This window comes from Scyliorhinus torazame, chromosome 3 (assembly GCF_047496885.1).
Source record: "Scyliorhinus torazame isolate Kashiwa2021f chromosome 3, sScyTor2.1, whole genome shotgun sequence".
Classification (NCBI taxonomy): domain Eukaryota; kingdom Metazoa; phylum Chordata; class Chondrichthyes; order Carcharhiniformes; family Scyliorhinidae; genus Scyliorhinus; species Scyliorhinus torazame.
This window is the reverse complement of record NC_092709.1, coordinates 269127298-269146001: the sequence shown is the minus strand read 5'-3', so window position 1 is coordinate 269146001 and position 18704 is coordinate 269127298. Positions and strand designations below refer to the sequence as shown.

Genomic DNA, 18704 nt, shown 5'->3' with positions numbered 1-18704 from the left:
TAGTATGGATTATCAGGCATATTAATAGGAAGGTTAAGAAAGACTTACAAAGCTTGGAGGAAGAAGGAGGAATGTGACCATTTGGCTGAATGCAAGATTATACAGAAGCAGTAAGAATGCCAAGGCAGAGTTTGAAAACAACAGAGCATCAGGTGCAAAACATAACCCCAAAATAATTCTTACAATATTTTAACAGCAAAAGTTAGACCTGGTATTAATCCCTTGAGGGACCTCTATAAAATTGAAATATGCTACTTGGATGCTTATCTGAGTTATCTTTGCACCAATGAGGATATTATCAAAATATTATACAACAAAAATACATTTTTTAATGTTCTGTGGACTTTTAACATCAACGAATGTGAATAAGTGAGTTAGAATTTGCATTGGAATGTTGAAAGAGACCTCAGGGCAGTTGATTCATTGCTTACCCTGTGCAAATAGTATCAGATGGCAAAAAGAGTCAATAGAATCTGGATTACTAAACCAGTTGGCATCTTCAAAAGTAAAGCTGAAATTGTGCAGTCCTTCACTCATTTGTGACAGAAGATGCAATTAGAGCTGGTATGGAGCAGAATAATGGGGCTGAACCGTGATGTCAGAGAGATGAGATACTCGGAACTCGGCAAGCTGAGCTCCGCACCTCAGTAAAGCATATAAAATAAGATGGGGAAAATATTTTCAGATACACTAGAACAGTCAGGTAAAAGGACACTAATTCTATGTAGTGAATGACAATTTTAAAATAGGTACCAGGAGCTAATTTGCATCAGGACAGCTTTGCTGAAAGTTTGAGGACAGGACACTGGACTCATTTAACAAGCAGCTAAATCTTTAAATGGGAAGTTATTTGGTTTGGTTATTTGGAAGAATGCGATCAAAATAAGTCAAATAGCCGTCTTCATTCAAATCAATCTTGTGGTCCAGAAATCAATGCAAGCCCCATAATGAATCACACTTTTCCATCCGAGACAAGAGCGAGTCCAGCATCTGTTGTACGTTTGAAGCCTTTATTTTCCCTTTGAATTGTTTTTTTTTGTTGCTATTTTGTCCTTCAAAAATCTTTTAGCTTGAAGGGCAGAGCAGAGAAGAATGGTTTCCTCCATGCTTGTTAATTTTCATATGGAAATTTGTTCTCTTAAATTACAACACCAAAATGGTACACTATACTCCCTCTAGCAATCCAGATTAACTGAGAAACTCACAGCACTAACACAAGCAAGATAGGCAAAACTTCAGCTTTATAATGTTCAGCCCAAAAGTGAATAACACAACTACTTGAGTTATTAGTCGTCTAGCACAGAATCGTATGTAGCTGTCACATACACTAGACTCCATGAATACTGTAAAATCTCAAAGAAATCCTGAAGAAACTTTCCCAATGTTTCATATTTCTCCGCCAGTGTAGTCTTCATCAAGTTCCAGATCAAATAGAGACAGAAAGATGATTAAGGTGTAAAGAGATAGTTGACCATCGTTTTAGAATAATACAGATAGACTCTGATGATTGTTCCCCAAATGCCACTGTCAACTTCAAAGGGCATTCTTGTATTTAAAAATGCATGTGATTATTCCATTGTCAAGTTAGTCGCAGTATATGTTATATCCATTACTGTTTGATAATCATTGGTCCGTTCACTTCCAGAATATAATGTGACTCAATGGTATAAATTGGAATTTCAAGTGACAAGATTAAATTCTATCTTTCACGAATATAGATGAAACAATGGGTGCAATTTTCCCACTGCATCATGCCCGGTGCACAGTGAATTGCAGGAGGGCCCCAAATCAGGCTCTTCGCCAGGCACAAAGCGAGTCAACAAACTCACAGCGCCCAGCACAATCTGGATCACGCCGTTCGGCTCATTTAAATATCGCCGAGCAGAAGCTTATAGCCAAGTTCCGCACACATGAGTGCGGCCTCAACCGGGACCTGGGATACATGTCACATTACATTCATCCCCCACCATCTGGCCTGCGAAATCCTACCAACTGTCCTGGCTTGACACAATTCACACCTCTTTAACCTGGGGTTACCCCATCTCTAGATCTGTAAAGATTTAATCACCTGCTAATGCTCACATTCCAAGCATTGTCTGGCATCTTTGAATCTGTCTATATATATGTTTCTGGAACATGCCTCTTCAGTCACCTGAGGAAGGAGCAGCGCTCCGAAAGCTAGTGACATCGAAACAAACCTGTTGGACTTTAACCTGGTGCTGTAAGACTTCTTACCTAGTTCTTATGTTCTTATGTTCCGATGTTCTTGTGTACTCTTGATTTCCTTACTGTTTAAAAATCTGTCGATCTCAGCCTTTGACATACATAACGACCCAATCTCTACAGCCCTCTGCAGTAATGATTTCCACAGATTCACTGCACTCTGAGAGAAGAAATTCCTCCTCGTTTCTGTCTTAAACGGGTGATCCCTTGCTCTGAGGTTATGCCCTCTCGTCAGCGACTCTCCCACAGGAGGAAACATCCTTTCATCATCTATGCTGCCAAAACCCCCCCGCCGGGTCAGAGAATCGCCGGGAGGCAGTGTGAATCCCGCCCTGCCGCCGGCTGGCGTATACCCCGGCGCCGTTTTTCGGGCGGGGGCGGGGTTCATGCCACCCCAGTGGGGAGCCATCGGCAGCGCCCCCCCTGGCAATTCTCCGAGCCCCGATGGGCCGAGCAGCCGTCTCTTTTTGGCCAGTCCTGCCGGCATGCGTTAGACATGGTCCCACACGGCGGGACCTGGCAGGTAAGTCGGCTGGGGCGGTCCTCGGGGGGACGCGGCGGGTTCTGACCATAGGGGGGGTCCCTACAGTGGCCTGGCCCGCGATCGGGACCCACCGATCTGTGGGCGGGCCTGTGCCGTGGGGGCACTCCTTCCTTCCGCGGCGGCCCCTGTTGGGCTCCACCATGGCCGGCGCGGAGAAGAGCACCCCCCGCGCATGTGCCAAAGCACGCCGGCGCTTCTGCGCATGCGCGAGATCACTCCAGCCCTTGGGCGCATGCGCGGATTCACGCAGTCCCTTCGCCGATGGCTGGGGAGGCGCCAACCCCTCAGGCGTCCACCTAGCCCCCGGAAGGGCAGAGAAATCCGTACTTTGGGAGCTTTTGACGCCGGAGTGGGTCGCGCCGGTTTTCCCACCGACGTGGGGACTTAGTCCCCAGAAAGGAGAAGCCCCCCTCCGATGTCTCAATAAGGCCACCTCGCATTCTTCCAAATTCCAATGAGTTCAGGCCCAATCTACTCAACCTCTCCTCATAAGAAAAACCCTTCATACCCGAGATCATTCTAATGAACCTTCTCTGGACTACCTTCAATGCCGATATAGCTTTCCTTAGATATGGGGACCAAGATTGTTCAGAGCATAGGTGTGGTCTTACTGGTACCTAGTACCGTTTTAGCATTTTTATACTCCATTCCCTTTGAAATAAAGGCCAACATTCTATTTGCCTTCCCAATTACCTGCTGAACTTGCATGCTCGCTGTTTTTTTATTTTTTATTATAAATTTAAAGTACTCAATTCTTTTTTTCCTAATTAAGGGGCAATTTAGCATGGTCAATCCACCTACGCTGCACATCTTTGGGTTGTGGGGATATCATAGAAATATCATAAAATTTACAGTGCAGAAGGAGGCCACTCGGCCCATCGAGTCTGCACCGGCCCTTGGAAAGAGCACCCCACTCAAGCACACACCTCCTCCACCCCATCCCCTCAACCCAGCAATCCCAATCAACCCTTTTTTGATACTAAGGGCAATTTAGCATGGCCAATCCACCTAACCCTCACATCTTTGGACTGTGGGAGGAAACCGGAGCACCCGGAGGAAACCCATGCCCACACGGGGAGAACGTGCAGATTCCACACAGACAGTGACCCAAGTCGGGAGTCGAACCTGGGACTCTGGAGCTGTGAAGCAACTGTGCTAACCACTATGCTACCGTGCTGCCCGGTAGCATAAGGATGAGACCCATGCAGATACGGGGAGAATGTACAAACCCCACACGGACAGTGACCTGGGGCCGGGATGGAACCCGGGTCCTCAGCGCCATAAGGTAGCAGTGCTAACCATTGCGCCATAGTGCCACCCCAGCATACTAGTTTTTTCTGATATATGCACGAGAACCCCCATAACCTTCTGTGCTGCAGTTTTCCACAGTTTTTCTCCATTTAAATAATATTCATATCCTTTATTCTTCCTACCAAAGTGCATAATTTCAACTTTCCTACATTATATTCCATCTATCAGGTTTTTGTCCACTCACCTAACCAGTCTATATCCCTCTGTAGATTCTTCGTGTCATCCTCACCACATGCCTTCCTGCCTATTTTTGTGTCACCTGCAAACTTGGAAATAGTGCATTCACTTCCCTAGTCCAAGTCATTAATATATATTGTGAATAATTGTGGCCATAGCTCTGATCCTTGCGATACTCCCCTAGCTACAGTTTGCAATCCTGAAAATGCTCCTCTTATGGCATCTCTCTGTGTTCTGTCAGTTAGCTAATCCTCTATTCATGTTGATATATACCCCAAACACCATGGGCTCTTATCTTATTAAGTAACCTTTTATGTGGTACCTTATTGAATGCTTTTTGGAAATCCAAGTATATCACATCACATTCCTCCATTAATCTATCCTGCTCATTGCCACCTCAAAGAATTCCAGTAAAATTGACAGACATGGCTCCCCCTTCATGAAGACATGCTAACTCTGCTTGATTACAGTCTTGCAACACCAGGTTAAAGTCCAACAGGTTTGTTTGGAATCACTAGCTTCCAGAGCGCAGCTCTTTCATCAGGTAAGTGAAGAAGTGGCTTCCACAACCACATAGATAGACAAAGTCAATGATGCAAGATAATACTTTGAATGCGAGTCTTTGCAGGTAATTAAGTCTTTACAGGTCTAGACAGTGCAATGGAGAGAGGGATAATCGTTAAGGAGGTGTGAATTGTCTCAAGTCAGGACAGTTGGTAGTATTTTGCAAGCCCAGGCCAGATGGTGGGGGGGGGGGGGGTGAATGTAATGTGCCATGAATCCAAGGTTCCGGTGCGGAACTTGGCTATCAGTAGGGAGGGAATCCCCAGGCTCAGGGCCTTGGCAGCGGAAGGTACAGACAATGTTGGAGCAATAAAGATCTGGATTTCTCAGGAAGTCAGAATTGGAGTGGTACAGATATCTCAGATTTGCGGGGCAGGATGAGATATCAGGAATGGAGGGGAGATACCAGAGAGGGATAAAAGAACAAAGAAAGAAGAAAGAAAAATTACAGCACAGGAATAGGCCCTTCGGCCCTCCAAGCCTGCGCCGATCCAGATCCTCTATGTAAAACTGTCGCCTATTTTCTAAGGATCTGTATCCCTCTGCTCCCTGCCCATTCATGTATCTGTCTAGATACATCTTAAATAACGCTATTGTGCCCGCCTCTTCCACTCCCGATGGTAATGTGTTCCAGGCAACCACCACCCTCTGCGTAAAGAACTTTCCACGCATATCTCCCTTAAACTTTTCCCCTCTCACCTTGAACTCCTGACCCCTAGTAATTGAGTCCCCCACTCTGGGAAAAAGCTTCCTGCTATCCACCCTGTCTATACCGCTCATGATTTTGTAAGACCTCAATGAGGTCCCCCCTCAACCTCTGTCTTTCTAATGAAAATAATCCTAATCTGCTCAACCTCTCTTCATAGCTAGCACCCTCCATACCAGGCAACATCCTGGTGAACCTCCTCTGCACCTTCTCCAAAGCTTCCACATCCTTTTGGTAATGTGGCAACCAGAACTGTACACAGTATTCCAAATGTGGCCGAACCAAAGTCTTATACAACTGTAACATGACCTGCCAACTCTTGTACTCAATACCCCTTCCGATGAAGGAAAGCATGCCGTATGCCTTCTTGACCACTCTATCGACCTGCGCAGCCACCTTCAGGGTACAATGGACCTGAACACCCAGATCTCTCTGAATATCAATTTTCCCCAGGGCTTTTTCAGTATAGTTCGCTCTTGAATTGGATCTTCCAAAATGCATCACCTCTCATTTGCCCGGATTGAACTCCATCTGCCATTTCTCCGCCCAACTCTCCAATCTATTTATATTTTGCTGTATTCTCTGACAGTCCCCTTCACTATCTGCTACTCCACCAATCTTAGTGTCATCTGCAAACTTGCTAATCAGACCACCTATACCTTCCTCCAGATCATTTATGTATATCACAAACAACAGTGGTCCCAGCACGGATCCCTGTAGAACACCACTGGTCACAGTTCCCCATTTTGAGAAACTCTCTTCCACTACTACTCTCTGTCTCCTGTTGCCCAGCCAGTTCTTTATCCATCTAGCTAGTGCACCCTGAACCCCATGAGACTTCACTTTCTCCATCAGCCTACCATGGGGAACCTTATCAAATGCTTTACTGAAGTCCATGTATATGACATCTACAGCCCTTCCCTCACCAATCAACTTTGTCACTTCCTCAAAGAATTCTATTAAGTTGGTAAGACATGACCTTCCCGGCACAAAACCATGTTGCCTATCACTGATAAGCCCATTTTCTTCCAAATGGGAATAGATCCTATCCCTCAGTATCTTCTCCAGCAGCTTCCCTACCACTGACGTCAGGCTCACCGGTCTGTAATCAACTGGATTATCCCTGCTACCCTTCTTAAACAAGGGGACAACATTAGCAATTCTCCAGTCCTCCGGTACATCACCCGTGTTCAAGGATGCTGCAAAGATATCTGTTAAGGCCCCAGCTATTTCCTCTCTCACTTCCCTCAGTAACCTGGGATAGATCCCATCCTGACCTGGGGCCTTGTCCACTTTAATGCCTTTTAGAATACCCAATAGAATACATCCTCCCTCCTTATGCCGACTTGACGTAGAGTAATCAAACATCTATCCCTAACCTCAACATCCGTCATGTCCCGCTCCTTGGTGAATACCGATGCAAAGTACTCATTAAGAATCTCACCCATTTTCTCTGACTCCACGCATAACTTCCCTCCTTTGACCTTGAGTGGACCAACCTTTCTCTAATTACCCTCTTGCTCCTTATATATGAATAAAAGGCTTTGGGATTTTCCTTAACCCTGTTTGCTAAAGATATTTCATGACCCCTTTTAGCCCTCTTGATTCCTCATTTCAGATTGGTCCTACATTCCCGATATTCTTCCAAAGCTTCGTCTGTCTTCAGTCACCTCGACCTTATGTATGCTTCCTTTTTCCTCTTAGCTAGTCTCACAATTTCACCTGTCATCCATGGTTCCCTAATCTTGCCATTTCTATCCCTCATTTTCACAGGGACATATCTGTCCTGCACTCTAATCAACCTCTCTTTAAAAGCCTCCCACATATCAAATGTGGATTTACCTTCAAACAGCTGCTCCCAATCCACATTTTCCTTTAGGAAAAAGCACTCTTCCTTTAGGACCACTCTCGTCTTTATCCATGAGTATTCTAAAACATACTGAATTGTGATCACTATTCCCAAAGTAATCCCCGACTGAAACTTCAACCACCTGGCCGGGCTCATTCCCCAACACCAGGTCCAGTATGGCCCCTTCCCGAGTTGGACTATTTACATACTGCTCTAGAAAACACTTCTGGATGCTCGTTACAAATTCTGCTGCATATAGACCTCTGACATTAAGTGTATCCCAGTCAATGTTGGAAAAATTAAAATCTCCCATCACCACCACCCTGTTGCTCCTACATCTTTCCATAATCTGTTTACATATTTGTACCTCTATCTCACGCTCGCTGTTGGGAGGTCTGTAGTACAGCCCCAACAGTGTTACTGCACCCATCCTGTTTCTGAGCTCTGCCCATATCACCTCACTGCTCGAGTCCTCCATAGTGCCTTCCTTCAGCACAGCTGTGATATCTTCTCTGACCAGTAATGCAACTCCTCCACCCCTTTTACCTCCCTCACTTTCCCACCTGAAGCATCGATATCCTGGGGTATTTAGTTGCCAATCATGCCCTTCCCTCAACCAAGTCTCAGTAATAGCAATAACATCATACTCCCAGGTACTAATCCAAGCCCTAAGTTCATCTGCCTTACCGACTACATTTCTTGCATTAAAACAAATGCACCTCAGACCACCAGTCTCTTTGAGGTCATCATCTGCTCCCTCCCTACTCTTCCCCTTAGTAACGCTGACTTCATGACCTAGTTCCTTACAGGCTTTAATTACTACCTCCTTACTGTCCACTAACCTCCTCATTTGGTTCTCATCCCCCTGCCACATTAGTTTAAACCTTCCCCAACAACGTTAGCAAAAGCACCCCCAAGGACATTGGTTCCAGTCCAGCCCAGGTGTAGACCGTCCAATTTGTAGTAGTCCCACCTCCCCCGGTCTCAATGTCCCAAAAATCTGAACCCCTCCCTCCTGCACCATCTCTCAAGCCATGCATTCATCCTGCCTATTCTTTCATTTCTACTCTGACTACCACGTGGCACTGGTAGCAATCCTGAGATTACTACCTCTGAGGTCCGACTTTTTAACTTGGCTCCTAACTCCCTAAATTCTGCTTGTAGGACCTCATCCCGTTTTTTCCCCCTATATCATTGGTGCCTATATGCACCACAATAACTGACTGTTCACCTTCCCCCTTCAGAATGTTCTGCAGCCGATCTGAGACATCCCTGACCCGTGCACCTGGGAGGCAACATACCATTCGGGAGTCTCGTTTTCGACCACAGAGCCGCCTATCTACTCCCCTTACAATTGAATCCCCTATGACTTTAGCCCTTCCACTCTTTTTCCCGCCCTTCTGTACAGCAGAGCCATCCATGGTGCCATGAACCTGGCTACTGCTGCCTTCCCCTGGTGAGCCATCTCCCCCAACAGAGGAGGGAGATGACTGCAGGGGACACCTGCACTGCCTTCCTGCTTTTTCTCTGCCTTTTGGTCACCCATTCCCTTTCTTCATCAGCAATCCTAATCTGTGGTGTGACCAAATCACTAAACGTACTATCCACGTCCTCCTCGGCATCGCGGATGCTCCAAAGTGAGTTCATCCGCAGCTCCAGAGCTGTCATGCGGTCTAACAAGAGCTGCAGCTGGACACACTTCCCGCACGTGAAGGAGCCAGGGACATCAGCCACGTCCCTGAGCTCCCACATTGAGCAAGAGGAGCATAACACGGGTCTGAGATCTCCTGCCATTTATAATCTTAAGCTTAACTTAATCTAACTATAATATCAAATAATAGATAAATGAAAAAGGAAAAAAAAAGAAAAATCGTTACCAATCACACGATAAAAAAAAAAATAGAAATGGAAAAACCTTACCTTCTCAACACTCCTCAGGGAAAACAAAGACTACTTACCAGTCACCAGCCAATCACTTACCTGCTGGCTGTGACATCACGGTTCAACTTCTTTCTACTTCTACCTGCCCTCGAGTCTCCCTCTTGATCTTTACTCGGCTGGGATCCTTGCAGTGAGTGGTTTTTTTTGGTTAGAGGAGGAGGTAGGGATGGAAACACTGAAGAAGTGTTTGGGGTTTAACTGTCACTTGACAACAGCTCCTCCACAAACCACCTTCTGGATACAGTGACCGCAATGCACTAATGCAAATTTTCCCCGCAACAGCCAATCAGCAGCTCCACTCTGCTGCCCTCTGCTGGATGCTTGCCTTCACATGAACACAGAGGGTGTCTTGCTCAGGTACACCTTCTAGATACAGTGAACGCAATTCACTTATGCAAATTTTGCCCGCAACAGCCAATCAGCAGCTCCGCTCTGCTGCCCTCTGCTGGATGTGAAAACAAGAATGAGAATTTTAAAATTGAGGCACTGATTAGCTGGTGTTAATGTAGGTTAGTTAACACATGGGCAAAGGATGAACTGGACATGGTGCGAGTTAGGACTTGTGTAGGCAGAATTTTGATGACATCATGTTTACTGAGGTGGAACATCGGGGACTGCCAAATGTGCTTTGGATAGACAAAGACCTAACATAGGCATGGATTTTAGCAGAAGGCATACTTAGGCAGGGGTGGATTCAGGCAATATTACAGAGTGGAGATAGGTGGTCTTAGTGATGGTGCATATATGTGGTCAGGTTTAAATATGGAGGCAAGTTGTGAACAGTCTGGTTCAGCTTCAGGCAGTTGTCAGGGAGATAGATGGAGTTAGGCAATAATGTTATTCGCTTATCAACATCCTAAGGATTACCATTGACCAGAAGCTGAACTGGACCAGCCATATAAATAATGTGGCTTCAAGAGCAAATTAGAGGCTGAAAATCCTATGACAAGTGACTTCCAAAGCCTGTCCATCTACAAGGCACAAGTCAGGATTGTGATGGAATACTCACCACTTGCTTGGATGAAAGCAGCTCCAACACCTCTCAAGAAGCTTGAGGGCAGGGCAAAGCAGCATGGTTGAATTATACTCCTTAAACATTCAATCCCCCGGGGCAGCACGATGGCGCAGTGGTTAGCACTGCTGCCTCTTGGCGCCGAGGTCCCAGGTTCGATCCCTGGGTTACTGTTTGTGTGGAGTTTGCACATTCTCCCCGTGTTTGTGTGGGTTTTGCCCTCACGACCCAAAAGATGTGCAGGGTAGGTAGATTGGCCATTCTTAATTGCCCCTTAATTGGAAAAAATGAATTTGGTACTCTAAATTTATTTTCAAAAAACATTCAATCCCTCCATCGCCGATGTACATGGCAGAAGTGTTCATAGGGTACGATCTACAGTGGTTAGCATTGCCGCATTGTGCCCAAACAGGAGCATGACACGAAAGGTAGCTGCCTCCACGGGCTTCCCAACAGCCAGTACACAATGGGGAGGGCCAAGTCTCGCATGCCTAAGTGGTTTAAAAATCACTTAGGCATGCTGACCCGGGATCTATCGGGCTCCCGGCATCTACCCCCACCAGGGAGACCCCGGCTGGGTGCTGTTCAACACTGGTCCACACAAAAGTAGATCAGGCGGAACAGCATTGTGTTCTCCCAGGCCATCGGAGGATCTTGGGTGAACAGGCACAGGGCAGGGTGACTCACTGGCCCTTCCCTGGCACCTGGGCACCTTAGTACTACCACCCTGGCACTGCCAATGCCCGGGTGGCACTGAAAAGCCAGAAGGAGCACAACCAGGGTGCCAGGGTGGCAATACCAGGATGCCAGGGTGGCACAGCCAAGGGTCAGAGTCTGAGGGGGGCCATGCCCATGATGGTGGATGGAGGGGGGCATGAAGAATAGGCGGGTACAGGGAAGGTATGAAGAGGCCTCCGGAAGGTTGGGGGGAGAAGACTGGGGGTTTCTAGAGGTGGAGGGGAGAGCGGTCGTGGGAAGGCCTCAAAAGGGGGAGCCCTCATCGACCCCATAGTGGGGTGTCATCACTTTGGGGGGGGGTAATGCCCATGTGTGGGGTGGGGAGTGGGGGGCGGGTATGACATTTCCCATGGGTGGGGGGGGTGGGGGGGAACCCACAAGCCCACTTAGAGATCGGGACACCCTTTCAAAATTGTGGCCCAATCTCTGAGGAGACAGTCTAGATAGCGAATTCAGCTGCCCAGTGATTAAATTAATTCTAAGTGTGGGTTTCACCGGGCCCAGAAAAATTACTAAGGGCGCGATTTAATGGCTGCGTTGCATTTAAGCGCAAGCCTGACTAGGCTGTCAAATCAAGGGAGAGGCCAAAAACAAGAACCGTGTGGCACCAATCTGTTTGCGCTGTTACCAGCCTACTCCAGTTTGCGAAATCCGGATCTCGCCATAGCATGCCAAGAAACCAATATATAGGGTGGATGCAGGGGATATGTTCCCCATGTTGGGTGTGTCCAGAACCAGGGGCCACAGTCTGAGGATTCGGGGTAGACAATTTAGGACAGAGATGAGGAGACATTTCTTTACCCAAAGAGTGGTGAACCAATGGAATTCATTACCACAGGAAGTAGTGTTGTGTTATGCTTCTTTATGTAGCATAAGCTGCTTCCTTGATGTATACTCTGACAAAGGAAGGTTCAGACTTGGAGATAGATTTAACACATTTATTGAACAGTTAACAATTCACCTACTTGAGTTCGACTCTCCTGCTAATCTTGCTACAGTAACTCAGTCTAACTAACCAGTCTGCTCTAAGCCATGCGGTGGGTGTGATGCTTCTGATCTGCCCCTGTCCTTCTCTCTGTGTCGCCTTTGGAAAGAGAAAGAGCATGTGAGCCCTGTCCTTTTATATGGGTTGCCCCCTTGTGGTAGTGTCACCTCTGGGTGTCTTGACTGCCCATTGGTCATGTCCTATTCTAAGTGTTCATTAGCTGTATGTTTGCATGTCATGATGTCTCTGGTGCTCCCTCTAGTGTTTACTTAGTCTTTGTGTACTTACATTAACCCCTTGTGTATTTAAAGTAATGCATATCACCACAAGTAGTTGAGGCTTTTCCAGGACTAAATTACGGGCGTGATTCAACCAAAACCATTTTGAGCGGGATTCTCCGGCCACACTCACCCGGCAACTGGAGAATCTCACCCGAGGTCAATGGACATCGTCATTGTCTGCGTCTCACATGTGGCAATCTTGTGGCGGACGGGGTAGAAGAATCGTGTCATTTTGGGTGAGTTTGGCGAGGTATTTCCTGGCTGCTTTTTGGGTGAAATCCAGATCGGTATTCACCCACATTTAGGGTGCTGTCTAATGGCCATGCTGCGTCCGAAAAGCTGCTCACTGTGGTGCAGCATGGCTGATAAAAGCCGGGCGACTATGCTCCCAGAATCTACACAGCTTGCAATGCCTAGTGAGATCTAACGTGATTCCTATCTCAGGTGGCTATCTGTGTGATGTTTGCACATTCTGCCCGTGTCTGTGTGAGTTTCTTCTGGGTGCTCCGGTTTCCTCCCACAGACCAGAGATGTGCAGGTTAGGTAGATTGACTAAGCTAAATTCCCCTAGAATAATTACAAGATAGTGTGGTGGATTGGGTCTAGGTAGGGTGCTCTTTCAGAAGGTCGGTGCAGACCTCATGGGCTAAATAGCCTCCTTCTGCATTGCAGAGATTCTCTGATTCTTTGATTCTAATCTATGCTATAGTTTGACCCCTGTCCGTCTGCTGAGCCCTCGGTCACACACATCACCTGCACGTGATGTGCCAGGGGTGGGGTGAAAGAGGCATCCAGGACCCCCATGTCCACGGAGCTGGGGCATGGGATTGGTGCTCTGCCCACATTGCAGAAGAAACCGCCAGAGGTGTCATAATGATCGAGGTCAACTTTTTAAAATGCATACGCATGTGTCCCCAGCTACCCAATCCCTCGATGGTGCTGCCCCACTCTCCCAACCCCTCCCCCACCCCTCCCCCCCCCCCCCACTCAACACACCCTCCCTCACTTACCCCACCCCTTTCCTCCCAGTGCCCTCTCAGTGGTCCTCGACCTGCTTAGCTTTCCATGCTCTCGCGCTGCACCTTGGTGTGACCCTAAGATGTACATCAGAGGTGGAGGCAGCTTGCCGCCTAACTTACCCTGTGGCCTTTGATGCCCCGGTGGGTGTCCTCTGGAGGCCCTAAGGCCAGAGGGCCCTGGTTCACATGCAGGTGGCACATGCCCCGCTGTACCACCCTGTTCTGGGTGCTAACTCCGAGACATACTTGTCAGGGAGGAGGGTCTCGGAGGAGCTGGTGGGCACCATAGCCACTCAGTAGCCGAGGCCCTCCAGAGCACATGCTGGTCACTGGGGGAGGTCTCCCAGTCTCATGTGGGCATAGCCGAGGGGCTTTGGAGATGTCCCAGTTTCAAGTGGACATAGCCAAGGTGCTGTGCAGGTTGTCCCAGTCGCAGGTGGGCATTACCGGGGCGCTCAAGAGCATGTTCCAGTCACTGAGGAGCATCGTCGAGGGAGTCAACACTGTGCTGAGGCATTGGAGAGATTCCAGGGCTGACAAGCCAGATTACAGTGGGGCAGCAAGGGCTTGATTCAGCTGTCCCGCCATCCCGAGGTGTATCCCAGGGTACTATGGGCACCCAGCCCCCCCTCCTCCCCGTCAGTGCCCTGGGGTACACCTCGGGATGGAGGGACACTAATGTCACGCACTGAGGTGTGTGTCTCTGCATTCGTGGAGGGAGGGATGACAGCTGTGCCACGAATACGGTGGTGTCCTCGGAGATCCCCTCCAAGGTGTTCTCATTGGAGGTGGGGGGGCATGCCAGTTGAGCTGATACCGTTGGATGAGGATCCAGTGGGAAAATGGACATTAACAACTCACATGTGACAAGTCATCTGGGTGGGAGCTGGTGGATCTTCATCTCTTCACCACATGCTGTTTAGCACAGGGATAAATCGCTGGCTTTGAAAGCAGACCGAGGCAGGCCAGCAGCACGGTTCGATTCCTGTAACAGCCTCCCCGAACAGGCGCCGGAATGTGGCGACTAGGGGCTTTTCACAGTAACTTCATTGAAGCCTACTTGTGACAATAAGCGACTTTCATTCATTCATTCATGCCTACCTCAATGATGGTGAGAGATCTGTCCTCGGCCACCCCAGCGACCTCTTCCTCATCGGGGTTGAGGACTCTAATGTCCGGCACCCCGCCGTCCATTTCGGCCCTCTCCCGTCTGTCATGGGCCAACCTCTCCTGCAGGGACACAGTGGGAGAATCGTGAGCTGCATGCGTCATTCATCGTGGGGGGGGGGGGGACTTGGTCAGGGAGATGGGGCGTATGTGGTGGGGGGGGGGATGTGGAGTTTTGGGGGATGGGGTGAGGTGGATGGGATATGGGGAGAAGGGGTGGGTGAGGTGGATGGGGATAGAGGTGTTGGGGAGATGCGGGGTTCGGAGTACAGGGGGTGGGGAATATGATGGGGACGGTGGGGTATGGGGGTAGGGCAGTGTGGGCGGCACTGCTGGACATGGGGTGGGCCGGAGACGGAACGGTGCTGAGCTGATGCTGCCAGGCACTTTCTCGGGCGGGTGGGGTGCGGGCGTCTGGTGCCATCTCACCCTTGCGGCCCGGCAGAGGTCGTTGATTTTCTTATGGCACTGGGTGCCAGTCCGCCTGGTGATACTCCCCGAACTGGCGGCTGCTCTCACTTCCTCCCAGGCGGCACTGGCTGTCTTGTGGCTGATCCTGCAAGACCCTCAGGGAAAAGGGTATCCCCTCTGGTGTCTACCGCGTCCAACTATCTACCCAGGTCGGCATCCCCGAATCGTGGGGCCGGTCACCTCGATGACATAGCTGCGGGCTGAGGGGGTTGGCTGTGCAGGAGGGCAGGAGGCTGGCGAGCGGGGTCCCGCCAATTAGCCGGCGGGACCATTATTTGTAGCGTGAAGCCCGTGAGGCCACATTAAATGGACCAATTAACATTTTATAGCGGTGATGGCCTCACCGGTCCGAGCATCAGGAGCATCGTGGCAGTTCCCGCTCACGAGCACACTCAGAAACGTTTTGGTTAAATCGCGCCCTAAGTGTGGGTAGATAGCATTGGGGAACTCACCAACAGAGCTGGGGTGCAACACCCAGCAAAACATGCCACAAATGACAGTTAGAAACTTCTCCGTTAGGTTGTGCCTGTCGTTTTCAGCTTTATAGCTGAACAGAGCACTTTAAGAGATCGATTGCATAAAGTAATTGGAGATAATGTCATTGGCCATTTATGTGGGCAAGCGGGCATCTAACATCGTAGCCTGTAGTGTCAACATCTTCTAAATAAAGTTCGACAGTTTGATTGAACCTCCAATGCCTGTACACCGAATCTTGAATCCACCACACGTACCATCTATAACATGCACCAGAGCAATTTACAAGGGTTTCTTCAACAGAAAACCCTTGACCTCTTCCACCTCAAATGACAAGGGCGGCAAATGCACGGGACCCCACAATCTGCAAGTTCCCCTTCAAGCCACACGTCACCGTGATTGGAGTTGTATCACCGATCCTTCACTGTTACTGAGTTAAAATTTCGGAACTCCCTTCCTAACAGCACTGTGGGTATACCTACACCACATTAACTGCAGCGGTTGAAGAGGGCTTTTCAATGGCTGTTAGGGTTTGCAATAACTGCTGGCCTAGCCAACGAGGCACATATCCTATGAAATAATAAAAAAGTTTGTATCTGGAACAGAAGACAATGGCTTTAGTATTCCCAACACTTAGTTGGATGAAATTCCTCCTCACTGGATGCCTGAGAAACAGTCTGATAAGTAGCGGAGTCGAGAAAGTGAGTGTTAAAATAGAGCTGCGTGTCATCATGTGCATGCAGAAACTGAAATGCTTTTGGATGGCTTCCCTGAGGGGTGGTGAATAAATGAGAAATAGAAGGAGCCAAGGACAGATCCTTGGGGGCATCCGGGGTAATGATACAAGTACAAATGGCCACAATTTATTAATGGAATATTAGCGTTTTTTAAGCAGCTTTTGGATCTTTTCCTCTCCTTAGACAGAATGTAAGATGAGGGTCTCTTACTAATTAGACCAGTGCTTCTCTCAGTGCTATCATAATGAGAAGGAAGTGATATGGTTGACAGTTGATTTCCCCACAACTTCCTAGGACACTAGTTTCTCATTATGCCCCTCTACAGGATTAGATTATACACCAAAACTGCAGGAATTGCTTGGGTTTTTGTGGTGTATGGTTGGATTTGTTTGCTTTCTGAATTTGCATGAATTCTTTGAGTAGAGCAGCAGCGTGGTATGGATGATGAATAGTCTTGAAAACCACATCCTTTGTCCATCCATCCTCTCTTGCTGCCTGTGCTGCTGAATGCTGCCTGAGTAGGTATGACTATTTGCAAGAGGTAGAGCTGCTAAGAGGTCGTGGAAAGCCTACATCACTGGCCAAAATATTCCCAGCAAGGAGAACCAATCGATCAGTTTTCCATAGCATTAGATATTCTGCTCCTCAAAGAGTATAAAACTGTGCATTGGGCTTCATGTTTGGAATGGCATGCTTGCAGATCAGCTTGGGAATGCTACCCATTTCAACAAACGCTACAATTCATTGAAGCAGGCAATTTGAGCACCTACCCTCATTTTCCCATTGACCAACCTATACATTCATATGAAAGAAGTTCTTACCACCAAATCTGACTCAGATCCTGTAATATGCACTTGCTATGGCAAGTTCCCCCCCAAACTAACCAAACAAATGTCTACCTCAGTTAAAGGGTCACTTTCTTCTAGAAAAATAAAATTTGGACCTATACTCAAACTCTTTGTACCTCTACTGCATAATTTCCTGAGTAAAACCAGTTAATTGAAATCCTTTCCTCCACTAAAAAACCCAGGTGTACTGACCATTCTTATCTTGAATCTAATATTTGGAACAGACAGCATAATTTATTGAGTCCTGTCGTCCTTTGCTTTAAATAGGTGTTCAAATTCATATCTTAGCTACAACTCCCTGGATAATTCATCAGCACTGCTTCTTAATAATTATCTATTAATTGTGTTCAATTGTGTGCAGGGAATGGACATGAACTAGGGATTCATTTGTTCGCTTATAAATAGGAGCAACTGAAATTGGGGTTGATGGGTTTGAAGGTGCTTGTTTGTAATTTGTGTCTTTGCAAATAAAAGTGTGTGAGTGTGTAAACTTATGTTCCAGTTCTATCCTTCACCACCTGGCTATCTGAAGTGTAGTACTTCTGACCCACAAGATCAGTCTAGCTGGGCTGGAAAATATACCCAGATCTTTTCTATTCTGCCTGATCATTGAATGTTTAGCACTCACACCAGATCCCTGCACCAAGGTGATGGGATGGGGAGGGGGGTAAAGAATGGGAGGGGAGGGAGGAGAATGGGGGGGCACGTTCCTGGAATTGGTATTCCTTGCCTCAGAGAATTGCTGTGAATCATAACATATGTAAAGCTAAAAAGGGGACATGGAGCTGTGCAGTCTCAAAACACCAGTTAATATTGTGTTCCTACTTCTTAGCCTATAGTCCCTGTTTATAATATCTGAAACCTGTTGTCGAATTGCCGGTCCTTCCACTTACCTCTTATTCCATGTTAATGTATTAATGAAAAAGGCATCAGTAACTGACTTGACCCAGTAGTCACTCGCACAACACCTCCGTGCATATTAATTTGAGAAGACATTTATAAAGATTGGTGAGACTTACTGACCACACTATGCTCTGTTCAGTTAATGTTTCTTCTGTGTTTCCAATTGACTGTGCAAAAATATCTTGATGGCTTTACAAAAGGCTCAGGAATGTTAATGGAGCTTGACGTAGTAATGCGTTGCTTTTAATAACTAATGTGAATGGGTTAGGATAATTGAAGACCTTATTAGTCATTTTGATGAATCTTTGAAATGACATATTCACTGTGCAGAAAGTGAAGTGGATCTGACACCTCAATATAAACTGTCAGAAGATATACTACTGACTTCGGGTAAGGCCATTTTGAGACGGTTGTGCTTTGGAAACTTTTTCTTGAGCTTGCAAATTTAAAAAGACAGTTTTCTTATGTTGCACAAAAGCTGTAATTAAGAACTACCAAAAAAATTATCTACATGAAATCCTCCTCACACACTCCAGCTTTATCAACAAAGCTTCCAAGCTGAGTTTTTTCCCTCCTTGCCACTCTTAAAAACACAGATTTTATTTATCTATAATATTTACATATATTTATATATAGTGCAGGGATAGACTCTGGATGGCATTAAATTATTAAATTATGCAGGATTTCACATCTGTGACCAATACTATCCTTATCCAGTGTCCGCAACTCACAAAATCAATCTCAATTGACTCTC

The 18704-nt window shown here is 47.3% G+C and overlaps 1 protein-coding gene across 23 annotated transcripts in view; it reads left to right on the top strand.

Moving 5' to 3' along the window:
- celf4 (CUGBP, Elav-like family member 4) overlaps positions 1-18704 on the top strand; it is a 1524235-nt gene that overhangs the window by 1072185 nt on the left and 433346 nt on the right. The gene's annotated exons all lie outside the window — the stretch shown is intronic.